The 12,153-nt window shown below is 37.7% G+C and overlaps 1 non-coding gene across 1 annotated transcript; it reads left to right on the plus strand.

Annotated features, from left to right (window-relative positions):
* Positions 1-503: 503 nt before the first annotated feature.
* Positions 504-611, plus strand: LOC127740376 (small nucleolar RNA R71). The gene has a single exon (XR_008001053.1). It is a non-coding gene; the product is annotated as a small nucleolar RNA R71 (small nucleolar RNA).
* The last annotated feature ends 11,542 nt before the right edge of the window (positions 612-12,153 follow it).

Below are 12,153 nucleotides of genomic sequence, written 5' to 3' on the forward strand. Positions count from 1 at the left end.
CTGAGCCTATTTCTTCCACTATTATTAAAGCCTTGTTGAGGCTTTTGTTGATCCTTCTATGAGAAATTTGGATGATTTCTCCATGATGAATTATAGGTGTTTCCATAAGGTTCACCCATATAATTTACCTCTGCTATTGCAGGGTTCTCAGGATCATAAGCTTCTTCTTCAGAAGATGCCTCTTTAGTATTATTGGATGTATTTTGCTATCCATTCAGACTTTGAGAAATCATGTTGACTTGCTGAGTCAACATTTTATTCTGAGCCAATATGTCATTCAGAGCATCAATTTCAAGAACTCCCTTCCTCTGAAGTGTCCTATTATTCACATAATTCCTCTCAAAAGTGTACATGAATTGGTTATTTGCAACCATGTCAATATGTTCTTGAGCTTCTGCAGGCGTTTTCTTTAGGTGAATGGATCCACCTATAGAATGGTCCAGTGACATCTTAGAGAATTCAGATATACCATAATAGAATATATCCAAAATGGTCCATTCAGAAAGCATGTCAGAAGGACACCTTTTGGTCATCTGCTTGTATCTTTCCCAAGCTTCATAGAGGGATTCACCATCTTTTTGTTTGAAGGTCTGAACATCCACTCTAAGCTTGCTTAGCTTTTGAGGAGGAAAGAACTTAGCCAAGAAGGCCGCGACCAGCTTATCCTATGAGTCCAGGCTATCTTTAGGTTGTGAATCCAACCATATTCTAGCTCTGTCTCTTACAGCAAAGGGGAAAAACATGAGCCTATAGACTTCAGGATCTACTCCATTAGTCTTAATAGTCTCACAGATTTGCAAGAACTCAGTTAAAAACTGGTAGGGATCTTCTGATGGAAGTCCATGGAACTTGCAATTCTGTTGCAGTAGAGCAACTAGTTGAGGTTTCAGCTCAAAGTTATTTGCTCCAATAGCAGGGATTGAGATGCTTCTTCCATCAAACTTGGAAGTAGGTGTAGTATAATCACCATGCATCCTCCTTGCATTATTATTTTTGGCTGCCATCTCCTCTTCTTTTTCAAAAATTTCTGTAAGGTTGTCTCTGAATTGTTGTAATTTAGCTTCTCTTAGTTTCCTCTTCAGAGTCCTTTTAAGTTCAGGATCTACTTCAACAAGAATATTCTTATCCTTGCTCCTGCTCATATGAAAAAGAAGGGAATAGAAAATAATAATAGGGATCCTCTTTACCACAGTAGAGAGATTCCTTTATGTTAGTAAAAGAAGAAGGGAATAGAAGAAGGAAAAGTTAAGAATCCAAACACAAGGGTGAAGATAGGTTCAGATTCTTGAGATAAAGAGAAGTGTTAGTAAATAAATAAATAAATAGAAGAAGATGAGAGGGAGAGAATTCGAAAATTAATTTTGAAAAATAAGTTAGTGATTTTCGAAAATTAAAGGAAGAAATAAAATTAAAATTAAAATTTAAAACAATTAGTTAATTAAAAGAATTTTGAGAAATAGGGAGGTAATTTTCGAAAATTAGAGAGCTAAAATTAGTTAAGTGGTTTTGAAAAAAGATAAGATATAGTTAAAACAAACAAAAAGTCAACTAGTTAGTTGAAAAAGATTTGAAATTTAATTTTGAAAAGATAAGAAGTTAGAAAAGATATTTTGAAATCAAATTTTTTGAAAAAGATAAAAAGATATGATGGAAAAGATATTTTGAAAAATATTTGATTTTTAATATTAAAATTTGATTACTTGACTAACAAGAAAGTAAAAGATATGATTCTAGAATTTAAAGATTAAACCTTTCTTAACAAGAAAGTAACAAACTTCAAATTTTTGAATCAATCACATTAATTGTTAGTAAAGTTTTCGAAATTTTGAAATAAAGATAAGAAAAAGATTTTTTTAAAAAATTATTTTTAAATATTTTCAAAAATTAATAAGAAAAGTGAAAAAGATTTGATTTTTGAAAAAGATTTTAGAAAGATAAAATTTTTAACTTTTAAATTTTGACTTGACTTTTAAGAAATAGCTAAGTTTTAAAATTTTTTGACTAAGTCAACCCAAATTTTCGAAATTTATGAGCAAAATAAGGAAAAGATAATTTTTTTGATTTTTGAATTTTTTAATGATGAGAGAGAAAAACAACAAAAATGACTCACAACATGAAAATTATGAATCAAAACACATGATGATCTTTAATGCTTAGACACTATGAATGCAAAAATGCACATGAAAAACATCATACAACACAAAACAAGAAAATTTAAAGATCAAACAAGAAGACTTACCAAGAACAACTTGAAGATTATGAAGAACACTATGAATGCACGAATTTTCGAAAAATGCAAGAACAAGATAAATATGCAATTGACACCAAACTTAAAACATGACACAAGACTCAAACAAGAATCACAAAATATTTTTGAATTTTTTTGTTTTTATGATTTTTTTGTATTTTCTTTTATTTTTTTTCGAAAAACATATAGGAAAAAGAAAATAAGAATTTAAAAAATTTTTAAGAAGAATTCCAGGAATCTTTCAATGTTAGCCTAAAGCTCCAATCCAAGGGTTGGACATGGCTTTATAGCCAACCAGGCTTCAACTTGTTACATGAAACTCTAGAATCCATTCTTAAAAATTCTGAAGTCATAGAATAATTTATTTTTTTTTTAAATAGGGATAAATTTTTGAAAAAAAAAAGTTTTTGAAAAGAAAATTACCTAATCTGAGCAACAAGACGAACCGTCAGTTGTATTAACTCGAACAATCCCCGACAATGGCGCCAAAAACTTGGTAAGCAAAATTGTGATTTCTGATAATGGCATTCATGTTCGTTCTATCCCTGGTAATGGCACCAAAAACTTGGTGCATGATACCATGGTCCAAACATAACTTCACAACTTCACACAACTAACCAGCAAGTGCACTGGGTCGTCCAAGTAATAAACCTTACGTGAGTAAGGTTCGATCCCACGGAGATTGTTAGTATGAAGCAAGCTATGGTCATCTTGTAAATCTTAGTTAGGCGGATAGTAAATGGTTATGGAGTTTTCGAATAATAATAATAAATAAACAGAAAATAAAGATAGAAATAGTTATGTATATCATTGGTGAGAATTTCAGATAAGTGTATGGAGATGCTTTGTCCCTGTTGGATCTCTGCTTTCCTACTGCCTTCCTTCAATCCTTCGTACTCCTTTCCATGGCAAGCTGTATGTAGGGCATCACCGTTGTCAACGGCTACATCCCATCCTCTCAGTGAAAAAGGTCCAAATGCTCTGTGACGGCACGGCTAATCATCTGTCGGTTCTCGATCATGTCGGAATAGAATCCATTGATTCTTTTGCGTTTGTCATCACGCCCAACAATCGCAAGTTTGAAGCTCATCACAGTCATTCAATCCCTGAATCCTACTCGGAATACCACAGACAAGGTTTAGACTTTCTGGATTCTCATGAATGCCGCCATCAATTCTAGCTTATACCACGAAGATTCTGATTAAGGAATCAAAGAGATATGCGTTCGGTCTAAGGTAGAACGGAAGTGGTTGTTAGTCACGCGTTCATAGGTGAGAATGATGATGAGTGTCACAGATCATCACATTCATCATGGTGAAGTGCAACGAATATCTTAGAACAGGAATAAATTGAATTGAATAGAAAATAGTAGTAATTGCATTAAAACTCGAGGTACAGCAGAGCTCCACACCCTTAATATATGGTGTGCAGAAACTCCATCGTTGGAAATACATAAGTGATGGTGGTCCAGGCTTGGCCGAATGGCCAGCCCCCAAAATGTGATATGAATTCGAAAATAGGGAGAAGGACCCCTTAGTACAATAGTAAAAGGTTCTATTTATACTAGACTAGCTACTAGGGTTTACAAAAGTAAGTAATTGATGCAGAAATCCACTTCCGGGGCCCACTTGGTGTGTGCTTGGGCTGAGCTTGAGCTTTACACGTGCAGAGGCTGTTTTTGGAGTTGAACACCAAGTTGTAACGTGTTTTTGGCGTTAAACTCTGGTTCGTGACGTGTTTCTGGTGTTTGACTCCAGAATGCACCATGGAACTGGCGTTGAGTGCCAGTTTGCGTCGTCTAATCTCGAATAAAGTATGGACTATTATATATTGCTTGAAAGCTATGGATGTCTACTTTCCAACGCAGTTAAGAGCGCGCCATTTGGAGTTCTGTATCCCCGTAAAATCCATTTTGAGTGCAGGGAGGTCAGAATCCAACAGCATCAGCAGTCCTTTGTCAGCCTCCTTATCAGAGTTTTGCTCAGGTCCCTCAATTTCAGCCAGAAAATACCTAAAATCACAGAAAAATACACAAACTCATAGTAAAGTCCAGAAATGTGAATTTTACATAAAAGCTAATGAAGACATCCCTAAAAATAGCTAGATCTTACTAAAAACTACCTAAAAACAATGCCAAAAAGCGTATAAATTATCCGCTCATCAGTGCTCCAGTGTATTTATAATGGTGTAGAGTGACCTTTCCGGAGATAAGATAGTTATCTTATCTTATCTTATCTTATCTTTGAGTGAGGTCATCTTATCTTCAAGGGAACCACCCTTATCTCTGTAGGCTTGGACTGCCTTAGGATTTGGGTCGTGTTCCTTTATTTGGGCCCTTCGTTGGGCTTTCTTGGCAATTTGGCCGAGCTCTTTGAGAAGAGGTCGGGTAGCTTGACCTGAGGAGGTTGGTCATCTAGTTGCTAGTCATCCTGGGTCGGACAGCTCGACTCAGGGTATGAACACTTTCATATACAAAATCATTTTTATCATTAATCTCCTAACTAAGATTTACAAGGTAACCATAACTTGCTTCAAGCCGACAATCTCCGTCGGATCGACCCTTACTCACGTAAGGTATTTCTTGGACGACCCAGTACACTAGCTGGTTAGTTGTGCGAAGTTGTGAAAAGTGTGAATCACATATCTTTGTTTTTCTTCCTAAGTAACCTCTTTCTCATGCTTACTTGTTTGTTTTCCTTTCTCTTTATTTTTCTAATTTTCATGGGTATTGTGGGTAGAGATTCCTTTTACATTGGTGGGTTAGTTTATTACACTTGATTTTCTTGCAAATGTGGTGCTCTATGATGATTGATATTGCCTTGTGGGATTCTACATTACCCTATTTCCTCTATTTGTTCATTATTTAAGGGGTGCACACCAAGTGTTTGATGAAAGATATACATGACTTTTTGAGTCAAATTTGACTTAGTGCTTCCTACTTAGTGTTCTTTCTCACTCACTTGTATGTGCATTGAGCATGTCATACTTAGTGTTATGGCCGCCAGTATTCCTCGTGAGACTAGGGATCGGAGGGCCACAATCCCGGTTGATGGTGATATTATTCCAACCGGGAAATATCTCAAGCCCCCGACAGACACCGGGAACTTTGACATGGCCATGCCCGCAAGCATCCGACTACTTCATCCGCACCACCTAAATCATCCCACCAGTGCATTGAAAATCTTTACAAGAAGGTGGATCATTATGAACGCGCAACCAATGCCAGTATGCTTATGTGAAGAAACTTCTAAGTGTTGTCACTCCACCTATAGAGGAACCCGATATTTCCACATCTACCGCAACATCAAGTGAAGATAACGGTGATGAGGGAGATGATGGACATTCTGGAGCCGGTCTCCTATTACGCATCACGTATAGCACGGGGGACCATACTAAGTTTTAAGTGTGGGGAGGTCGGTCGACCGATCTCCATAGGTAACACCAAATAAATTTTGAATCTCTTTTGTTGATTAGGATAGGTTGCATGATTAGATTTTGTTCTTTTCACACCATTTGCATGATAGTATGTCTTGTTAGGTCTACTTGGTAGAGCAATGACCTCTTTCCCGAGAAACTAGGAACCTTAGGGCAATCCCAATAATTTTGAAAAATTTTCTTGATGCTAAACTTGTTTGAAGGTTGTAAATTGGAACATGGACTTTGAATTGAGAACACAATCAAGGGAGTTTTGAGCCTAACTGCGTGGCTACATCTTATAGCTACTTATATCCCTTCTTGTGTATATGTTGTTCTCTCTCTATGATTGTGATCCTTAATTTGTTTGACTCTATATGTCTATTGTTGTATGTGTGAATGCATGTATATGATTGAGGCCATTAATTCACTTAGCCACTTGCCCGTGGCCTTACCTTATAAACAACCTTTGCAACCAACTTTGAGCCTACGTTTAACCCACTCTTAATTTTAGCACAATACAAGCCAAAAGCAAAAAATCATGAATGTCCCTATTTGAATCTTTGATTAGCTTAGGCTAGTGTATGTGTCATTCAATTGTGGGGAAACCGAGGGAGGGGACATTGGTTGAGGTAAGAGCATGTTGTTGTGTGTTATGAAATATTGGGAAGTGGACACATACTCATGTATTGATTAAAAATGTGGACCGTATGCATTGATAACAAAAACAAAAGAAGAGGAAGAATGAATAATGAAGAAGAAAGAAAAAAATTTAGTAGAAAAAAAGAGAAAGAAAAAAGAAGTAGAAAAGAAAGAAATAAAAAAAAGGGACGAAAATGCCCCAAAACAAGACTCAATAATAATCAATGCATATGTGTAGTAATCAAAAGTGAATGCATGAGTATGTAAAAGAGTGAGAAATGGGTAGTTAGGCTAGTACATATTGTATAGGATATTATATAGGTTAGGTAGGAAGCTTAAGTTAATCAAAGGATTCAAATTTTAGTCCACTTAGCCAAATATATAACCTACCTTTACCCTAACCCCATTACAACCTAAGGAAAGACCTCATAATATGTGTATGCATGCATAGAACAATTATTGATTGTTAGAGGAAGAACAAATTTTGGAAAAGCATGAAGTAGAGGAGAATTGAGTGATTAACCCTATACACCGAGCGAATTGAGTGAAAACACTTCCGGTGAGGGTTTGAAGCCCAATTCCTTGTTTCCGGCTCTCGTGAGTGTTCTTCATGCAAGTTGTGCACATTTCACCTTGATGATTAAAAATTGGTAGAGTTCACGCATTACCTATCATCTTGCCCTATGTGCTTCTATGTATGTTCTAGGAAGATTGAGTTATTTTTGACCAAGTAGATAGTAGCATCCATCTTAGTTGCATTCATGTAAGTAGATTGCATCTCATGAATCTCATTCTCTTATGATTCTTTGGTCTTTTGCTTTCCTTTAGCATGAGGACATGCTATAGTCTAAATGTGGGGAGGTTGATAAAACCCATTTTTAGGGTTTATCTTGTATAGATTTTGAGGGTTTTATCCATGATCTTTCACACTTATTCATATAAAAATGTATGATTTTGTGTTCCTCTCCCAATTTTGCCTCATGAATAAAAACATGTTTCTTTTGCATTGCATTAGATATATTTTAATCCTCCTTTATTACCATTCGATGTCGTGATCCATGCGTTAAGTGATTTCAAAGATTATAGGGCTAGGATGGCTTGGGGGAGAGGATGGAAGCATGCATAAAGGGAAGGTGCTGAAAATTGAATCTTTGGAATTTTGAGCAAGGACGCGCATGCGCACCTGGCATGTACACGCGGATGCGCGCCGTTGTGACCAGTGCGAGGGAGCCGAAGCCAAAAGCCGACGTATTTAGCGGCTGAGCCAGAGCCTCAAGGGACACGCCCGGGTACCTTATGCCTGCGCGCGGATTGCTAAAGCCCCAGGGAGGCGTACGCGTGCTGTGCATGTACGCATCAATGGTCGCACATGATTTTTAAGAAGAAAACGTGACCAGCGATTTCAGGTAGTTACTAACCTTGTTTTGGGGCAGAGTTATGGCGGGAGAAGCATAAGAAGACCAAGGATTGAAGGGCTTGGGATCCATTCACTCATTTTTACATATTTTCTTGATATTTTCCATTAGTTAGTTACATTTTGTAGAGAGAGAAGCTTCAACTTCTCTCTAGGATTTCACTCTCCATTGCAATTCTCCTTTGATTTTCTTTGGTGAGATCAATTGCTAATTCACTTTTTCTTTGGTACAAGTTGTAGATCTACTCTTCTCCTATTCTCAATGTGTTCTTTTGATTCATTCACTCTATATCTATGAATGCTTTGTTATTTTGATTTGTATCAATGAATTGAGATATTTTCATGTTCATTAATTGTAATTATTTGATTGTTGATGATTACTTGAGATAGATAGTTTGAATTCAATTCCTTTCTCTCAATTTCATAATGTCTCTTATGAATGCTCACGAAATGTTTGATGAAATGATAACCCTGGCTATGGAGTAGAATTCTCTTACTTGACTTAGGGGTTGAGTTATTGGAGACACTTGAGTAGTGGATATCAATTGTTGATTAGGAATTTAGAATTGCTAATTGACTTGGAGGTCACTAAAGCTAGACTTCCCAAGGGTTAGACTAGGACTTGGGACTCAAGTTAGTTATTTTCACTTGACTTTTTCTCCATAATTAGGTGTTAACTAAGTGAAGTAATAATCAATTGTTATCACAATTGAAGGAAGCTATAGTGATAGAACTTCCAAGGCTCACCCTTAGCCAAGGCTTTTATCTTAATTGATTGTTGCTTACTTTCGTTAGCTTGAATTCATGCATTGACTCTCAAAACCACAAAAGACTTCCTAATCAATAATGTTCATTCTAAGGCAATTCCTAGGGAGGACGACTCGAGACTAATACTATCGGTTATAGATTTTAGAATTGTTTGATGCGAAATTTGCGTGTTGGTTAGACTATACTCACGATTGAATTTACTAATAGCTTCTATACCGACATAAAAATATCATTCATCACTTATCCCGAGTTGTCCAGGAGTCCCCAATTTGCGCTACCAAGGCCTTCATGGAGGATGCTAAATCTGAGTATGATAGGATTAAGGCTTTGAAGGACGAGCTGGATGCCAGGGTGTCTAAATTAGAGTTTGATGTTGAGAAGAAGAAGTCTCTCGAGCTACTACAGTGCAAGCGTCTGCCATCCTGGCCGAGGAGATGGCCAAGAAGTCCAAGGAGAGCTATACCCGCACATATGACGAGCTATTGGAAACTAAGGAGAAGCTTCAATCTCCGCAAGATGACTATGCCGAGCTTCAGGGCCATATGGTGAGCAGCATGACCGAGATGTTTGAGAATCTAAAGGCCCAGGTCTGGGTTCTTGCTCCCGAGCTTGACCTCACCTTATTTAGTATGGACAACATGGTGAAGGATGGCAAGATTGTGCATGCCCTTGATGATGAGGATGAGGGTCCTTCCCCTGCGCCCCCGGCCAAGTCTGCTGGAGCTTCAGCTTCTGTGACCCCTTCTGCCGAGGTGGTCCTTTCTGAGCCTGAGCCCGATGTCAACGTTTTGATTGGGTCGGATGGAGTTGATAATGCCGCCCTGATCTCAATCGTGCCTCCTCCTTCGAAGGATGTAGCTTCTGGAACAAACTTAGATCCTTTATAGTATCTCTTTTTATCTTGCTTTGGTAATTGTATGGTCCGACTTGTGGACCCATTAAACATTTTGGTATGTATGTGTGTTTGGGTGACTTTCTGACATTTTGCAAAGTTGCTTCTTAGCAACTTTTTGCCTTAAAAAAATTAAACTTTTTGACTCTCAGGTTGTCGTTTAGGCAACTTTTAAGTCTTTAATGCTTTAATTTGTGTGGAATGATAAATTGACTTTGCGTGTGTCGATATACTTGTATTCGGGGGTTGTTTTTCAACCTTTTTGTTTGGAGGATGTTGCCCTTCTGTAAGTGCCTTGGTTCTCCTTGGTTTGACGCCTTTGGAGGTGGCATTTCCCTTACGGGTTTCCCTTTTTGGCCTTCTAAACTATGCCTTTTTCTTTGGTTACCTTGGCGTCTTCTCTTTAGTCAGCTATATCGTCTTTATGACTAGCCGCCCGGGCTTCTTAGTCAAATTCCACTAACTTTACGTGTAAAACCCTTTTGGTCGACCTTCTTAGCCTTGTCTTGGGATTATCCTTTTTTAGTAGTATCTCTTTTCAGGAATTTTGTACCCTTTTAGCTAGGTTCTTCGGCCTTGAGCTTTTCGACCTTTGGACTTTTACTTATTCTCTTTTTTTTTGTTTAGATCATATTTGTCTCTTTGGATCACCCCACTTTTTGTGTTGCCCTATATGCCTTTGCTATCCGGGCTTTTAGTCATATTCCAACAACTTTTTAGGTAGTGTTCAGATGGAGAACCTTTTTCTTTATAGTTTGTTTGAATGACTTTTTACCTTCTTCCAACTTGTGCTTTTGATTTTTAAGTGAAGACTTGTACCTTTCAGCTAAGCACTTCTAGCCTTGGTTTTTTAACCTTTATTTGGCCTTGACAAGATATTTTTGTCCCTTTTTAATGATCCTTTCATTGGTCCGACTTCCCTATCGGGCCTTCTTAAGTTATTTTTAGTTAGGCCTCGTCAGGTCACTTTTCTGGGTTACTTTTTATAACCTCTTGCATTAACTTGCTTCTATCGCTTCACCTTGCCGACCTCTTTGTAATCGGGCGATGAATTTTTGCATTTTGTGAGCGTAGATTAATGCGTCTTCGTAGGAAACTTTTTAGGGAATTGATAACTTTTATTTGAATAATAATAAGATAAAAAATAAAAAGTGTGTACATGTGAGTGCTTACCCTTCTAGGTCGAGCAGTGTTTTAGATCTCTGCTTGGTGCTGATGATAATTTATACGCTTTTGGCATTGTTTTTAGGTAGTTTTTAGTATATTTTAGTTACTTTTTGTTATATTTTTATTAGTTTTTATGAAAAAATTACATTTCTAGACTTTACTATGAGTTTGTGTGTTTTTCTGTAATTTCAGGTATTTTATGGCTGAAATTGAGGGATCTGAGCAAAAATCTGATTCAGAGGCTGAGAAAGGACTGGATATTCTGTTGGATTCTGACCCTCTTGTACTCGAAGTGGATTTGCTGGAGCTATAGAAGCCCAATTGGAGTGCTCTCAATCGCGTTGGAAAGTAGACATCTTTGGCTTTCCAGCAATATTTAATAGTCCATACTTTGTCCGAGATTTGATGGCCCAAACTGGTGTTAAACGCTAGCGAGAGAGCCTTTTCTGATGTTAAACGCCAGAACTGGCACACTTCTTGGCGTTAAACACCCATTTCGGCACCCAGGGTGGCGTTTAACTCCAATTTAAGGCATATGCACGTGAAAGCTTGGAAGCTCAGCCAAAACACTCACCAAGTGGGCCCCGAAAGTGGCTTTATGCACCATCTGCACCCAGTTACTCATTTTCTATAAACCTAAGTTACTAGTTTAGTATAAAAACTACCTTTAGGGATTCATTTTGTAACTCATGACATTTTTACATTTTATATTGTATCTTTTAAGGCATGAGTCTCTAAACCCCATAAGTGGGGGTGAGGAGCTCTGCTGTGTCTCAATGGATTAATGCAATTACTATTGTTTTCTATTCAATCACGCTTGATTTTATTCTGAGATACTCACTCATACTTCAAAATAGAGAATATGATGATCCGTGACACTCATCATTATCCTCAACCTTATGAACGCGTGCTTGACAACCACTCCCGTTCTATCTGAGCTCAACGTAGTCATTGGGTGAGAGCTTGAGTGCGTATCTCTTGGGTCTCTGATCTATGGACCGATTCCATGAGATTAGAACCTTCGTGATAGAGGCTAGAACCAATTGGCAGCTGATGAGCGGATATTTTATACGCTTTTTGGTAGTATTTTCATATAGTTTTCAGCATGTTTTATTCACTTTTTGTTGTATTTTTATTAGCTTTTATGCAAAAATCACATTTATGGATTTTACTATGAGTTGGTGTGTTTTTCTATAATTTCAGATATTTTTTGGCTGAAATTGAGGGACCTGAGCAAAAATCTGATTCAGAGGCTGAAAAGGGACTGCAGATGCTGTTGGATTTTGACCCTCCTGCACTCGAAGTGGATTTTCTGGAGATACAAAAGCCCAATTGGAGTGCTCTCAATCGCGTTGGAAAGTAGACATCTTTGGCTTTCCAGAAATATATAATAGTCCATACTTTGTTCGAGATTTGATGGCCCAAACTAGTGTCAAACGCTAGCGAGAGACCCTTTTTTGGCGTTAAACGCCAGAACTGGCACACTTCTTGGCGTTAAACGCCCATTTCGGCACCCAGGGTGGCGTTTAACTCCAATTTAAGGCATATGCACGTGAAAGCTTGGAAGCTCGGCCAAAACACTCACCAAGTGGGCCTCGAAAGTGGCTT

The sequence above is a fragment of the Arachis duranensis genome, chromosome 6, assembly GCF_000817695.3.
Source record: "Arachis duranensis cultivar V14167 chromosome 6, aradu.V14167.gnm2.J7QH, whole genome shotgun sequence".
Taxonomy (NCBI): Eukaryota; Viridiplantae; Streptophyta; class Magnoliopsida; order Fabales; family Fabaceae; genus Arachis; species Arachis duranensis.